This window comes from Balaenoptera borealis (genome assembly GCF_965194805.1).
Source record: "Balaenoptera borealis genome assembly, chromosome: 10".
NCBI lineage: Eukaryota > Metazoa > Chordata > Mammalia > Artiodactyla > Balaenopteridae > Balaenoptera > Balaenoptera borealis.
The window spans coordinates 94,992,858-95,006,916 of NC_138874.1; the positions used below are offsets into that span (position 1 = coordinate 94,992,858).

Here is a 14,059-nt window from a genome sequence, read left to right on the forward strand (position 1 = left end):
ATGGCTGAGTAATATTCTATTGTGCATGTTGATGGACACTTAGGTTGCCTTCATATCCTGGCAACTGTAAACAATGACACCATGAACATTGGGATGCATATATTTTTCAAATTAGTGTTTTTGTTTTTTTCAAAGATATACCCAGGTGTGGAATTGCTTGATCATATGGAAATTCTATTCTTAGTTTTTTGAGAATCCTCCATACTGCCTTCCATGGTGGCCATACCAATCTACATTCCCACCAACAGTATATACAAGTTTTCTTTTCTTCACATCCTCACTAACACCTGATGATTAATGATATCGATGATCTTTTCATGTGCCTGTCAACCATCCACCTGTTCCCCCTGGAAAAATGTCCATCCAGGTCCTCTGCCCATTCCTTAATCAGGCTGTCTGTCTTTTTGCCCTTTAATTGTATGAGCTGTCTATTTATATATTTTGGATAGTAACCCCTTCTCAGTCATATCATTTGCAAATATTTTCTCCCATTCAGTAGGTTGTCTTTTCATTTTGTCCCTGGTTTCCTTTGCTGTGCAAAAGCTTTTAAATTTAATTAGGTCCCATTTGTTTATTTTTGCTTTTGTTTCCTTTGCTTTAAGAGACAGATCTGAAATAATATTGCTATGATTTATGACTAAGAGTGTTCCACCTATGTTTTCTTCTAGGAATTTTATGGTTTCTGGTCTTACATTTAGGTCTTTAATCCATTTTGAATTTATTTTTGTATATGGTGTTAGAGAATGTTTAACATTCTTTTACATGTAGTTGTCCAGTTTTCCCAGCACCACTTATTGAAGAGACTGTCTTTTCTCCATTGTGTATTCTCTCCTTCTTTGTGGTAGATTAATTGACCATAAGTGTGTGGTTTTATTTCTGGGCTCTCTATTCTGTTCCATTGATCTATGTCTGTTTTTGTGCCAATACCATACTGTTTTGATTACTGTAGCTTTGTAATATAGTCTGAAGTCAGGGAGCATCATTCCTCCAACTCTGTTCTTTCTTAAGTTTGTTTTGGCTATTTGAAATCTTTTGTGTTTCCATACCAATTTTAAAATTATTTGTTCTAGTTCTGTGAAAAATGCCCTTGGTATTTTGACAGGGATTGCATTGAATCTGTAGATTGCCTTAGGTAGTATGGTCATTTTAACAATATTAACTCTTGCAATCCATGAACATGGTATATCTTTCCATCTGTTTGTGTCATCTTCAATTTTTTTCATCAGTGTCTTATAATTTTCCAAGTACAGGTCTTTTGCCTCCTTAGGTAGGGTTATTATTAATCAATACTAATTAACATTATTAGTAATAAAATATTGTTCATTTACTATAGACATACCTCATTTTATTGCTCTTCACTTAATTGCACTTCTCAGATACTGCATTTTTTTATGAATTGAAAGTTGTGGCAGCCCTATGTCTAGCAAATCTATCCCGGTCATTTTTCCGATAGCATTTGTTCACTTCATGTCTCTGTGTCACATTTTGGTAATTCTCATGACATTTCAAACTTGTTCATTATTATTATATTTGTTATGGTGACCTGTGATCAGTGATCCTTGATGTTACTATTTTAATTGTCTTGGCATTTTTTAGAAATAATTTTTTATTAAAGTATGTATTCTCTTTAGACAAAAAGCTATTGCACGCTTAATAGACTATAGTATGGTGTAAACATAACTTTTATATGCACTGGGAAACCAAAAAATTTATGTGACTTGCTTTATTGCAATATTTGCTTTACCATGGTGGTCTAGAACAGACCCCACAATCTCTGAGGTCTGCCTATATATTAATTTATCATTATTGTCATTATGATTAGTGTCATTTTTACCATTGTGAAAGCCAGATATTGGCTCCAAGTTGTCTGTGGAGCAGGATTCCTATAACAGTGACCTGACCTAGCTTAGCTCCCAGGGAGCACCCCAGAAAACTCGGGCTGCAGCAGAAATAACAGAGAAGGCTACCACTTGTTTACTTACAGCCCATATAGAAGGCAACCAGCACAGCCTCAGCATTATCAATAAGGGTTTTGAAATCACCCAAGGCTAATAGCCCAAATCAGTAGCCTCAGGGTGGCTCCAGAGCAATTGAGAAAGAAAATCCATAACGTCACTAAAGACGCCAGCAGCTGTTCAGGGAGAGAGGTCTATATTAATTCAGAGCTGTGAACACTGTAAAAAGTGGTGCATTCAGGAAAAAGAGAGAGAGGTATAATTAACCAAACACAAGAATCCCACAAGGTAATCCAGGTTAGGAAGCAGAGGGAGCCGCTGCTGGAGAGACTGGGCTGGAAGCAGCCCTTCCACACATGGCACCACCTCCAGGGAGTCAGATGTGTTCTCCTACCAGTCCTGCATCCCTTTGCTCACAGCAGCCTCTAGGGTGAGCCTGGCCTTTTAGCATCAGCTATAAACTTTAGGGAGGTTCAGGTTTGGGATGTGTGTAAAACTCTTTCGTCATTTCTTTCTGCAACAAAATCATTCAGCTCCAGTGGCCTCCTTTCTCGCGGTCTCTCCTTGGTACTTTGCAAGGCAGGGGACTCAGTGTGAAAGGAGATGGGCTGAGGATGTTAAAGCAATGGTTCTTATCCTTCAGCAGCCTCTCTCAAATGCTTTGCACATAAGGGGGTTGGTGCCTAAGAACACTTCCCAACTCAGGTGAGAAAAGAACATGTACTTAGGAGAAGCTGTGGTGTCCAGAGCACACAATGATCAATGCATTTACACTGAAGGAGTGTGGTTTGAAACCAGGGGTCTTGGATTTGAGATCCACTTTGTCATTTCCTACTTGAATTAATTAAGGAAAGTCACTCGACCTTGCTGCATTTCTCATTTGTAAAATGAGATGAATACCCCCTACTTTGCAGAGATAATGTAAGATTCCTTAAGCTAATGTATATTACACATATTATTCACATTTTAATTATATTTTCTTTCTAAGTACATTTAGTGATGTAGCTTTAAATACTATCAGTATTCTAAAGACGAGACATTTTTATTTCTTGCCGGGACCTCTCTTCTAAACCACAGACTATAAATAACCTTGTCTACTCAACACCTCCTTTTTGATATCTGATAGGCATCTCAAAGTTAACACGTCCAAAACTGAGCTCTCACATTCCATTCCCCATCACTGATGGCTCAGGCCAGAAATCTTGGATGATCTTTTCTTCTCCTACTTTTCACAGCCAGTCCATCGGCAAGTCCTATTGGTTCTGTCTTCAAAATACATCTAGAGCTGACTCCTTTTTATCAACTCCATCACCACCAGTCTGGGCCAAGCCACCTTCATTTCTCATGTGGATCATCACCATCACTTCTTAACCGGAAACCCTGTTTCTGCCTGGTAGCACCTCCCAGCTTGGTAAAGTCTCTTCCCAGCATAGCAGCCAGGAAGAGCCTGTTACAATGTCAGATCATGTGACCACCCTGTTCAAAACCTTCAGGTGGTTCCCATATGCAAGTAAAGGCAAAGTCCTTGCTTTGCCCTACAAAGCATCAGGTGATCTCCCCGCTTCCCCTGCCATCACTTCTCTTGGTCATCCTCTTCTCCCATCTGTTCACTCTGCTTCCTTTATCTTCCTTGCATATGCTAAGCAAACTTCAGCCTCAGGGATTTTGCACTTGCTGAAATACTTCCTGTAATGTTCTTTCCTTGGGTAAGTATGTAGGTTAGCCCTTTACTACTTCCAAATTTCTGCCCAAATATATCAGAGAGATAGGCTTTTCCCAACCCCCTGTTACAATAGCACCTTGCCTGGCTCTCCTGCATTTTATTTTGCACTTACCTGCTTGCTTTTCTCCATGGTATGTATCACCGTTAGACATATATTTAATTATCATATCACCTCCCAACTAGAATATGAGGTCCATGAAAGAGTTAACATTTTCTGTTTTGTTCCCCACTGTAATCCCCAACACCCAGAACAGGCTCTGGTTGATAATCAATATATAAAGCAAAATCAATGAATGCAGGAATGAATGATTCTTACCAGTTGAGTTGTTTTATCCATGAAGTCTTTTGGGAAGTTATTACAAATCCAGAAGCACTAAGGACGTATATACTGTGTGTTTGTTTTATATGTTTGCTTGTTTTATGTTTATTCTTGTTTGTTTACCTAGTCACATGGAGGGAGGTCAAGATGAGGGCAGAGAAGTACAAGGCTCCTTGTCAGTGTACTGGGGTGGGTAGCCTTAGCACAGCTCTTGAAAGGAAAGTCGTATCACGCTCATCCAGAGTAAGGAGGAAAACCAGCAATTTTTTGGCCAGGGCCGTGCCTGGAGAGGACTGGAGAACCTGCCTATACCACTCACCAGGGGACTTGCTGTGGACCCAGAGGACTCTCTGAGCAGTGCCACACTCAGATGCCCTCATTCCTCCAAAGGTGACCTGGGAAGAGGGACTCCACCTCATACCCCTGCAAACTGTGCACACAGACTTCATTTCTGCAAGTGAAGCTGTGTTATCTCCAGCAAATTGCCTCTTTAGGACTTGAACATTTATCTGTCAAGTGAAGGTAACAATAAATTATAATAAAGTTAGTCTTACATGGAGATAATGCATGTAAAGGGCCTAGATTTAGGCCAGTCACATAATACATGCTCAATGTGTTTATTATTTATCTGATCATTTCCATTAAAAAGATCCCCCAATTCCTTGACATCTGAATTGGCTCCCAGAATTTCCTTGTGAGACATAATTTATATTTATGACTCAATCAAATGCCCTTTTTTAGAAATTCTGACCTATAAAAAAGATGATAGAGTTACAATTCTAAATTATCTCACAAGAAAAATTTGAAATATATATGTATATATGCAAATATATACACATAAATACACACACACACACACACACACACACACACACACATATCTCTCTTTCTTCTCAACATCTCCGCTAGTTGCCTCAATAGCACCCTAAATAAATATATCCAAAACTACATCCTGTCTAAAAAGGGAGCTGTGCATGGTGATTAAGATCCTGAGCTCTGAGAGCTTAAATAACTTGCCCCGTGTCACATGGCTGGCCACACAGAATTTAATTTCCATATCTGGAAAATGTATCAATAATGTGCGAGACTGGCTACATAATTTCTGTAACTTAGTGCAAAATGAAGTTCAAGGGCCATTGTTCAAAGAGCAGGATAAAGCCATTAAAGGTACTAAGATATAAAGCTTTCTTCTGCAGTCTGCCTCTTAAATTGTCATGGCATTTTTGTGTGTGTTTTTGTGTTTTTTGGTTTTGCCATTTCCTGTCATGCTGCCTCAGGGATGGAAATCCTCATGCAGACTCCACAGGTGGCCTAGGGTCCCACCCTGTGAGGGCAGGTGACAGCAGGTCAGTCAGCTGCCAGACCAAGGCAACGTGTCCCAGTCAATCTCCTGTCTCTGGGCCTGCCGACCCAGCCCCGGGCCAGTGGTGACCTCCACGAGTTTTCATTCTCTGTGCTAGGATGTGCTTGGTGCCTGGAGTGGGGTAGGTGAAGGGATCATCCCTGAAAAGTCACCCGCGAAACACCCCATGGTGCTGCCAGCCCTGGACAGTGGGCAGGGATGGTCAACACGTGTCTGAGCGCCATCCTATACTCTTGTGGAGGGGACGGCCCTGCTGGGGGCACAGGATGATGGTGGAAAGCAGGCCTTCTCAGACCGACATGATTCCATCATTCCCTGGGGGAAAGAGTGGCTGTGGTCATGGGGCAGGGATGGAGCGGGGGGGAGATCTGGTGGGACCCAGGGTGCCAGGGTACTGGGAGCAGACAGCTGACAGCCCATCTGAGAGAGGCAGAGAGGGCAAAGGAGGCAGCACTAAGCCCCGGGCAGTCTCCGTTGTTCCAGCCACATCTCCAATCATGCAATGATCAAATTATTAGGAATTTCAAAACAGACACCACAGAGCCTTAACACCCCAGTGCAGGGCTCTTCCGGGTGCCAGGCACTTGGCTGACTGAGCTGGTCCTTTGCAACATGCCCACAAAACCAGCCCTGAATCCCAGCCACATATAGTGAGGCAAAGTGAGTTCGCATACATCAAGCGCAATGCCTGCCAAATAGAGCGTTCTCAGTACAAACCAGTCCCTGAGGTTATCTTCCGATAGCCCCTTTTCCTGCTCTTCCACCTGTGACCTGTTCTCAAAAGAGGGCATCTTTTAAAAATGCAAATCCAGTCATGTTGTTCCTTCATTTTAAATGCTGAAGTTGCTTCTCTTTGCTCTGATAAGAAAGTTCAAATTCTTCATGTGGTCTGTGAATCCCTGGCACAGTCTTCCTAAGACACCCCTGACCCCCTCACCTCAGGCCCTTTCCTCCCCCCTCACTGTCCTCTAAGCATGCTACTCTTCATTCTGAGGATCAGGCTTTTTCCCACTTAGGCTCTTGGCCACAAGGGAAGGGAGGAGTTCCAGGCAGAGGGAACAGCCTGTGTGAAGCCTTACTCATTCTTAGGTTTGAAAATATCACTTCCTCAGGGAGGTTTGCTTTGAGCTTTCTGGCTAGCTAAAACAACCCCCGCCCCGTGATGTGCTCTCGTAATACCCTGTGTTTTTTCTTTATAGAACTTCTAACACTTCTCAGTAGAATAAACTATCAAAAGATTATTTATTGAATGTGTCTCTTTCTAATTGAACTGTGAGCATCATGTAGGCAAGTTCCATGATTCTCTTGTTCACTGCTACATTCCAGTGCCTAGTTGAGGGCCAGACATGGGGTAGATTCTCTGTAAATATTTGTTGAGAAGTACTTATAGCTAGGGCTTAACTAAGATGGCCTGAGGTTATTATTTGGTAAAGAATGCTCTTTATATAGGTGAATCCTGGTTAGGTTTTAGAAGGAGGATAATCTTAGGTTTCTTTTGATTCTTGCTTGCTCTCCTGGACCTTCTGGATATCACCTCTTTTGGTCTAAAAACCTTGTCTTCAGCTATTTCCCAGTACCCTTTCCCGCTGTTCCCCTGTATTATCTTTCCTCAGCAAAAGATATGTGTATGTTTCTTCTCCATAGTCTTTGATTCTCAACTTCTCCCCCCTGTCATTTGTCCAGTCCCTGACCCCTCCTTATTTATTCAGTTGTTAGTGTCTTTACATCAACATTTTCTATGATTTTCCTGTAAGCTGTCTCATATTATTTCAAGGTGGGAAGGGTACTGTGATGCAGCTTGCAGAAGAATCTCTGCAGAAGGAAATGGTCTCATAAATAAATATACTGTCTTTTTAAATAACCTTGTCATATAAGCAATGATGAATTAACTTGTGAGTCTCAGCTCTCTATATTACACGGTTTGATAATCACAGAACAGGTGCAGAAAGCAGGGCCCAGGGTACATAGCCACTGAGTTTCAGGAGTATTTTGAGATGGTCCAGAATATATTTGTCATTGTCTACAGCCTAATAAGACTGTGCTTCCTTTTCAACTCTCATTTTATCACTGTCTATAATAAAGGGGTGGATTAATTTCATCCGTAAATACAGATATGATAGTTTTATCCTGTGGCTATGAATGGTGCTTTAAAGTAAAGAGTCAAAATGATAAACCAGTGTAGTAATTTACCATAATTACAGCCATGAAATATTACTTAGAATTAGTCATGGCAGTAATGCATGGCTCAGGAAGTTCTAGTGAAATCTGCGAAGTGAGAACAAAAGGGAGGAAACAAAATATGAGGACAGGCAAAGTTTGTAGCCACTAATCCAGACAGTTGGGGAAAATAAATGCAAGCTGGAGGACTCCGGGAAAGATCTGCCCTGGGAGGAGATGCCCTTGTTTTCTCTGGAAAGCCCGCCAAGTTTAGGAGACTTGCCACAGTTTAATTAAAGTCTGCAGCTGGTGTGAAAGCAGAGGAGAAAAGAAATTAGGGCAGTGCAAAAACTAATGAAAGTCTCATTTTAAACTTTTCTCTCTATTATGAAAGAAATGTGACTTGTCAGCTGTGGCCCCATTCACCGTGACAAAGCCCTCAGGGAAGGAACGTTCTGGACAACAAAGAGAAAAGACCTGTAGTCAGGTCTCTTTGGACTTGATTGCCACTGCCTTTTTCAGTAAAAACTCATCAAAATCCTTGTTTGTTTTTTTAAAAAAACAAATTGGTAAAAGAGAGCAGTACAGATTGAACAGCTTTTAACGACAGGAAAGTCCATTGGAACTTTGAAATGAAGAACTGACCTTTGCAATCAGAACCGGATTCATATTCAGGCTTTTCAACTGTATTAGTCAGAGTCTTCAGAGAAACAGTACCAATAGGATATATCCTATTATGGGGGCTTATGAGTCCAAAATCCATATGGTAAGCCAGCAGGCTGTAAATTCAGGTAAGAGGTGACCTAGTCTTGAGTCCAAATTCCACAGGGCAGGCCAGGCAAGCTGGAAACTCAAGCAGGTTTTTTTTTTTTCCCCTTAAATTGCTTTATTTTTAAAAATTTTTATTCCATATTGGAGTATAGTTGATTTACAATGTTGTGTTAGCTTCAGGTGTACGGCAAAGTGATCCAGCTATACATATACATTTATCCATTCTTTTTCAAATTCTTTTCCCATTTTGGTGATTACAGAATATTGAGCAGAGTTCCCTGTGCTATATAGTAGGTCCTTGTTGGTTATCTATTTTAAATATAATAGTGTGTATATGTCAATCCCAAACTTATAGTTACCAAAGGGGAAAGGTGGGGGAGAGGGATAAATTGGGATTTTGGGATTAACATCAAGCAGGGTTTCTATGTTGCAGTCTTGTGGCTGAAACCCTTCTCCTTTAGGAAACCTCCGTCTTTGCCTTAGCCTTCAACTGATTGGATAAGGCCCAGCCACAAGTAAACTGCTTCATTGAAAGCCTACTGATGTGGCTGTTAATACCTCCACAGCAACATCTAGACTGACGTTAGACCAAACGAATGGGCACCATGACCTAGCCAAGTTGACACATGAAATTAACTATCAAACCAACTAATATTAAGAATAATATATTAGTTAATGTTTCTGTAACACTTCCTTTTGGTCAGGCACAATGAAATCATTTAATTCTCACAACAACCCTATGATCTGTGTAATATTATTATTCTCATCTTATGGATGAGATAACTAAGATAAAGGGAAAGTTAAGTAACTTCCCAAGTTCACAGATAATAAGAGGCAGAGCTGGGATTTGAACTCACGTAACCTAACTCCAGAATTTGGGTTCTTAGGCACCACAATATGATGAATTTTGGCAATTGAATGAACTTCCCCGACCTTTGTTCCTTTATGGGAAAACACATATAATAGCAGATAATGTGTGGATTGAGGGGAAGATTAAATTAGAAAATGCATACAAAGATCTAACCGTAATACCTAATAGATAGTAGGTTCTCAGTAAGACTTAGCTCTCTTCCCCTGACCTTAAAATTGATTGCTTTTATATTGTGTCTTAAGTTTAGAAATCCCTTCATTCTAGAAAGCCTCACTAAAACACTGAGGTCTTAATTTTTGTAATTATTTGCTTACTATTAATTTCTCTGGGTAATCCCCAAGATTCATTTGGGCTAGAACCTGTGTTATCCCATGCGGATATTCAGCACTAAACTCAACCCTTGGCATATAGTAAGGTCTTTAATTCATGCATTAAGTCAGTAAACAGAGTTAGAAATTAATGCCTTTTATTGTCAGTTGATAGACAAGAAACTGAGGCACAAAGTGGTTAAATGACTTGCTCAAGGTATATGCAATTTATAGACTGGTATATCCAGGTCTCCAGAATTTCATTGTTTTTGTTTATTTGTTTATTTCCTTCCAAAAGGCAGTGTTGGATGTAAGCAGAGGCATAGGCAATCTTAAGGTTCATTACCTCCCTGCCCAGTTGGAGTGTGAGAAACTTTAAATAACCTCCATGCCTGCTTTGGGTCGTGATCAGTATCTGAGAGTTGTTGACTCCAAGAGCCCTCATTTGGAGTGGGCTTCTTCTGATCAGGCAGATGAATAGCTTTAGAACTCAGTAATTAAGGGGTCAATGATTCATGCAAAGCGTTCCACAATTTTTTTTTTTTTTTCTGCAGCCTCTAGTAAGTTTATTGTGTCTTCGAGACACTACAGTGTAGACCCCTCTCCCAGAGAAGAGTCTTTCAGAGACAAGGGACCATTATCCAGATGAGTTGCTCATTTGTCATTTTCATAGGCAGCTGGATTCTTCCTCTTGGATTTCTCAAACTCCCGTGTTCCCCATGTGTAGACAAAATAAAACACTACAAATGGCGGCACGACGCGAAAGGTGCACGTCCGAGTGCGGTGCAGCATGTTGGGCAGCCCTCGCTGAAGTAGTGCGGGAAGGCGCGCTGCTCCAAGGGCGACAAGCTGTAGGTGATCACAGGCCGCACCCGCATCAGATGCCCAAACTCGCGGCCCAGGGTCGCTGCGTGCAGCGCCGAGGTCACCTCTCCCTCTGCGGCGCAGAATCCACTGGCCTCCCGTTCCACATTTAGACACAGATAACATGCACTTCAAGAAAGAGAGAAAAAACCCTCACCGTTAGCCAACTTTCCTTCCTCTTGCTCTCTCACTCTCCTGGAAACTGATGAGAAGTACCTCTGTAATTTAAGCCTAATGACAAAGTGCAAAGTCATTACCTACTTGTATTGAATTGTCTTCTGCTTTATGGACTAACTGAAGGAATGACACATTGCTACAGAAATCCATGTGCTCGTCCCCATCCAGCCCAGCTTTCTCCTGCCTAGGATTCGCTGTCTTTGCTGTAGGAGACTGATCTCGGACTTGAAACACAACCACGGGACCAGTTCTGCCTTGGCCACTTATACTCTGAGTGGCCTCAAGTAAATGATTGAACCTCTCTCTGCCTTGCTTTCCTGACATAGAAAATGTGGGTGATAATTTCTACCCTAACTTCTTCATTGATAAGTGAGATTTCAATTAGGTAATTTATTTAAGAGTCTTTTGAATAAAATAATAAAACATATACATAAAAAACAAAGTGCATAAACATAAGCTCTTATTATTGTCACCAGGGGTTTTTTGAAAGGAAAATGCATCCTACTCGGTATTGTTTCCTTTACACTATAACCTCCAAGTCCAGATTTTACGTAGGGGTAAATAGATGACCAACTCACATTCTTCCAGGCATTACCACCTTCTCATCATTCTGAATTTCCTCAGAATGCCAACGTTCCAGTCACCCTGTGTTTCTTGATCTCCTATAGATTCTTGGTTCCTATTATTTATACTTTCTTTTCAACACCTCAAATCAAAAATTTATTGTTTTCCAAGAGGTCTTCCTCTTTCCTGTCTCTCCTAGACTGATCTTCATAATGGCTTTCCACTGCCTGGAGAAAATTCCAAATCCCTTAGAACTCTACAATTTGGAACTGTCAAGACACCCCTGCTTTATGTTTCCAGGTTCCATAAAGAACCCCTCTGCCCCGCCCCCATCCACAAATTTGCTCGTTTTACTATTCCTTTGGAACTTCAGTGAGGCTTATTAGAGTCCTTCACAAAATCCTTCCTTCCTTAGCCTACAAACCATTCAGTACACTGGGGTCTTACACATTTTATGAAAACTCTAGGGGTATCGTTTCTCTCCCTCTCCTGAAAACTTCTGTGAGACCGCACTGTCCTTAGACCAATGTCCCTGAGAGGATTGTTAAGGTCCTCTATAACGTTCTTAGCTTATGCACTTCACCCCACACTTCTTCCCCAAACAAATCATTTCTTATCAAACTTCAACACCCCCTTGTTTCCTGTTACTGCTCCCTGATCAATCTCTTTTCCTGGTTTGATTTCTCTTCCTGCCCCTTCTCGGCTTATCAAACTCTCAGCAGTCTTTATAAAAACAGCTCATGTAAAAATCTCCTCACAAATCTTGCTCTGTTGCTGCATGTTTTCCTTCACTGACCTCCAAGAATACAGAGGAGGTAGGATGGTGTAGGAGAGGCAATAAGGTATTCTAGAAATAGAATTGCATTTGGGGTCACACAGAGCTGTGGTTGGAATCCCAGTTTGGCTTTTAATATTGGTGAGTCCTTGGGAAAATTTCATAACTCCTTGAGCTTCCTTTTCCTTATCTGTAAAATAGAAATATTAATTATAACCTTACTTTGATTGTAGTGATAGAATGAGGCAATTTATATAAAACATCTGCCACATAATAGTTATTCAGTAAGTGGTAGCTACTTTCATTATGAGTACTGCCTCTGTCACCCATTTGGCATCTACCATATGCCACCTTGTGTTATTGTTCAGCTACTTTATGAGTTTATATGTCTCCTGTAAATGTGGTTTTCATAAACGTGCTGTGTATTACACTTACTCTGAATGTCCCAGAGGGGTAAGCCCAGTGATGGTATCCTCTCATTTATTAGAAACCTAAGAAGCCCATCTCTTGAAAAATTCATTTCAATCATATGTCTTGCAAGTTAAAGTACAACACTTATGAAGTTTTGCTAAGTAGAAATCCTTTAGGATTAGTTTGGCATGTTCACTGAGCATCACTTTATAGTCCCATCCTGTTGTCTGTATGTCATCAATTGAAACTTAGGAAGGGACTCAGACCATCCCTGAGGGTGACGATAGATTATTGAGTCCCCTCACCTCAACCACACTGAGCCAGAATACTTTATAATTTACACATGTACTGAGCACATTGAGTGATTCATAATCACTCTGAAGTCTGAGAGCCCTTGATATCGGGGAAGCTGAGCAGCTTTGAGCCACACTATACCCCTCTGAATCATAATTTATTTTTTAAATATAAATTATCATAGTTCTTTCTCATAGAGCTTGTAAGAAAGAAGCTCTTAGCCCATTGTCTGGTATGTGGTAGTTGCCTAAAAGCCATAGCTGTTATTATCCTTGTTAGATTGGAGGCTGTGATGATTGTGACCCAAGGAAGATGACTCATCCTTTAGCAGCTAGATCCTTCTCAAAGACTAGTCTTGGACCAGAACCATGGGTGTCCTCTGAGAGCTTATTAGAAATGCAGAGTCTTAGGCTCTATGACTTAACAACTGAATTCAAATCTGTGTTTTGACAAGAGATCCAATGTTACTGGAAGGCGCATTAAAGTTTGGGAAGCAGTGGTCTAGATCAGATTCTGAATCAGTAGGTCTAGGAAGGGACCCAGCCCTTGGCATTTCTGACAAGCTCCCAGCTAGTACCAGTGCTGTTCACCACATACCACGCTATGAGTTACCAGGTTGGATCACTGATCCCAAACTTGACTACACACTAGAACCAACTTGGGAGGGGCTTCAGAAATATGGATGATTGGTTTTCACTCGCAGAGGTTTCATTGGAATGGGATGCAGCCTCAGCCTCCAAACTTCCAGAATGAACTAGTTTATTCTAATATACAGAAAAGTTTGAGAACTGCTGCTGTGGATTAATTTGGCTGGAAACTTTTTTTTCACGCATTAATCAAAAGCAGCATTTCAACCAAGATATTGCATAAATCAAAAAATTTAAAAAATCCATCACTGAGATTTTACTAGGAATATTTTTGACATTAAAAAAAAGTAAACATATATATGTACGAAGACAAAGACAAATAGATCAATTTAAATCCTTTTAACTCCTGTCTTGGTTCTTGTGTGACAATAACAAAACAAAGTTGAAAGCCTGTGAGAGATTGTTCCAAGATAGAGTTAGGGTGTGGCTTGAGTTGAAGGATTTTGGAAGGAAGCATCACAGAACACTTGAAACATTAGGGAATTTGTTCACTGAGTTTCTGCCAGATTTTCACTTGTCAGTACATCAGAATTAAGGTTGAGCCAGATAAATTGTTAACAACGTCAAATTTGATTGTTTCAATATGTTCTAAATCATGGCTGCCAGGGTGGATCTTGCTGGCTTTTGCATCTTCCTCCCCAAACCTCAAAAGAATGATAGATGGACATATTCTTTTCAAAACGTAAATCATACCTTTATTTAGAAACAAGTGATACTTTAGTGGGTGGGCTTGTGTGAAAATATTCCACCTACTGGTAAGACCCGTGAAAAATCTTATCGGGAGTTTCGCCTTTAAAAAAGATTGTAGCATCTCATCAGGATGGATGTTTTTCCAATTTTAAGCAAAAGCGATATATTTT

The 14,059-nt window shown here is 40.7% G+C and overlaps 1 pseudogene across 1 annotated transcript; it reads right to left on the reverse strand.

Annotated features, from left to right (window-relative positions):
- Window positions 1-5,736: 5,736 nt before the first annotated feature.
- Window positions 5,737-10,585, reverse strand: LOC309604747 (cytochrome b-c1 complex subunit 8 pseudogene; annotated as a pseudogene). Its single transcript has 2 exons — window positions 10,548-10,585; window positions 5,737-10,460 (listed from the first exon to the last, which is right to left on the reverse strand). The product of its transcript is annotated as a cytochrome b-c1 complex subunit 8 pseudogene (transcript).
- Window positions 10,586-14,059: the final 3,474 nt, after the last annotated feature.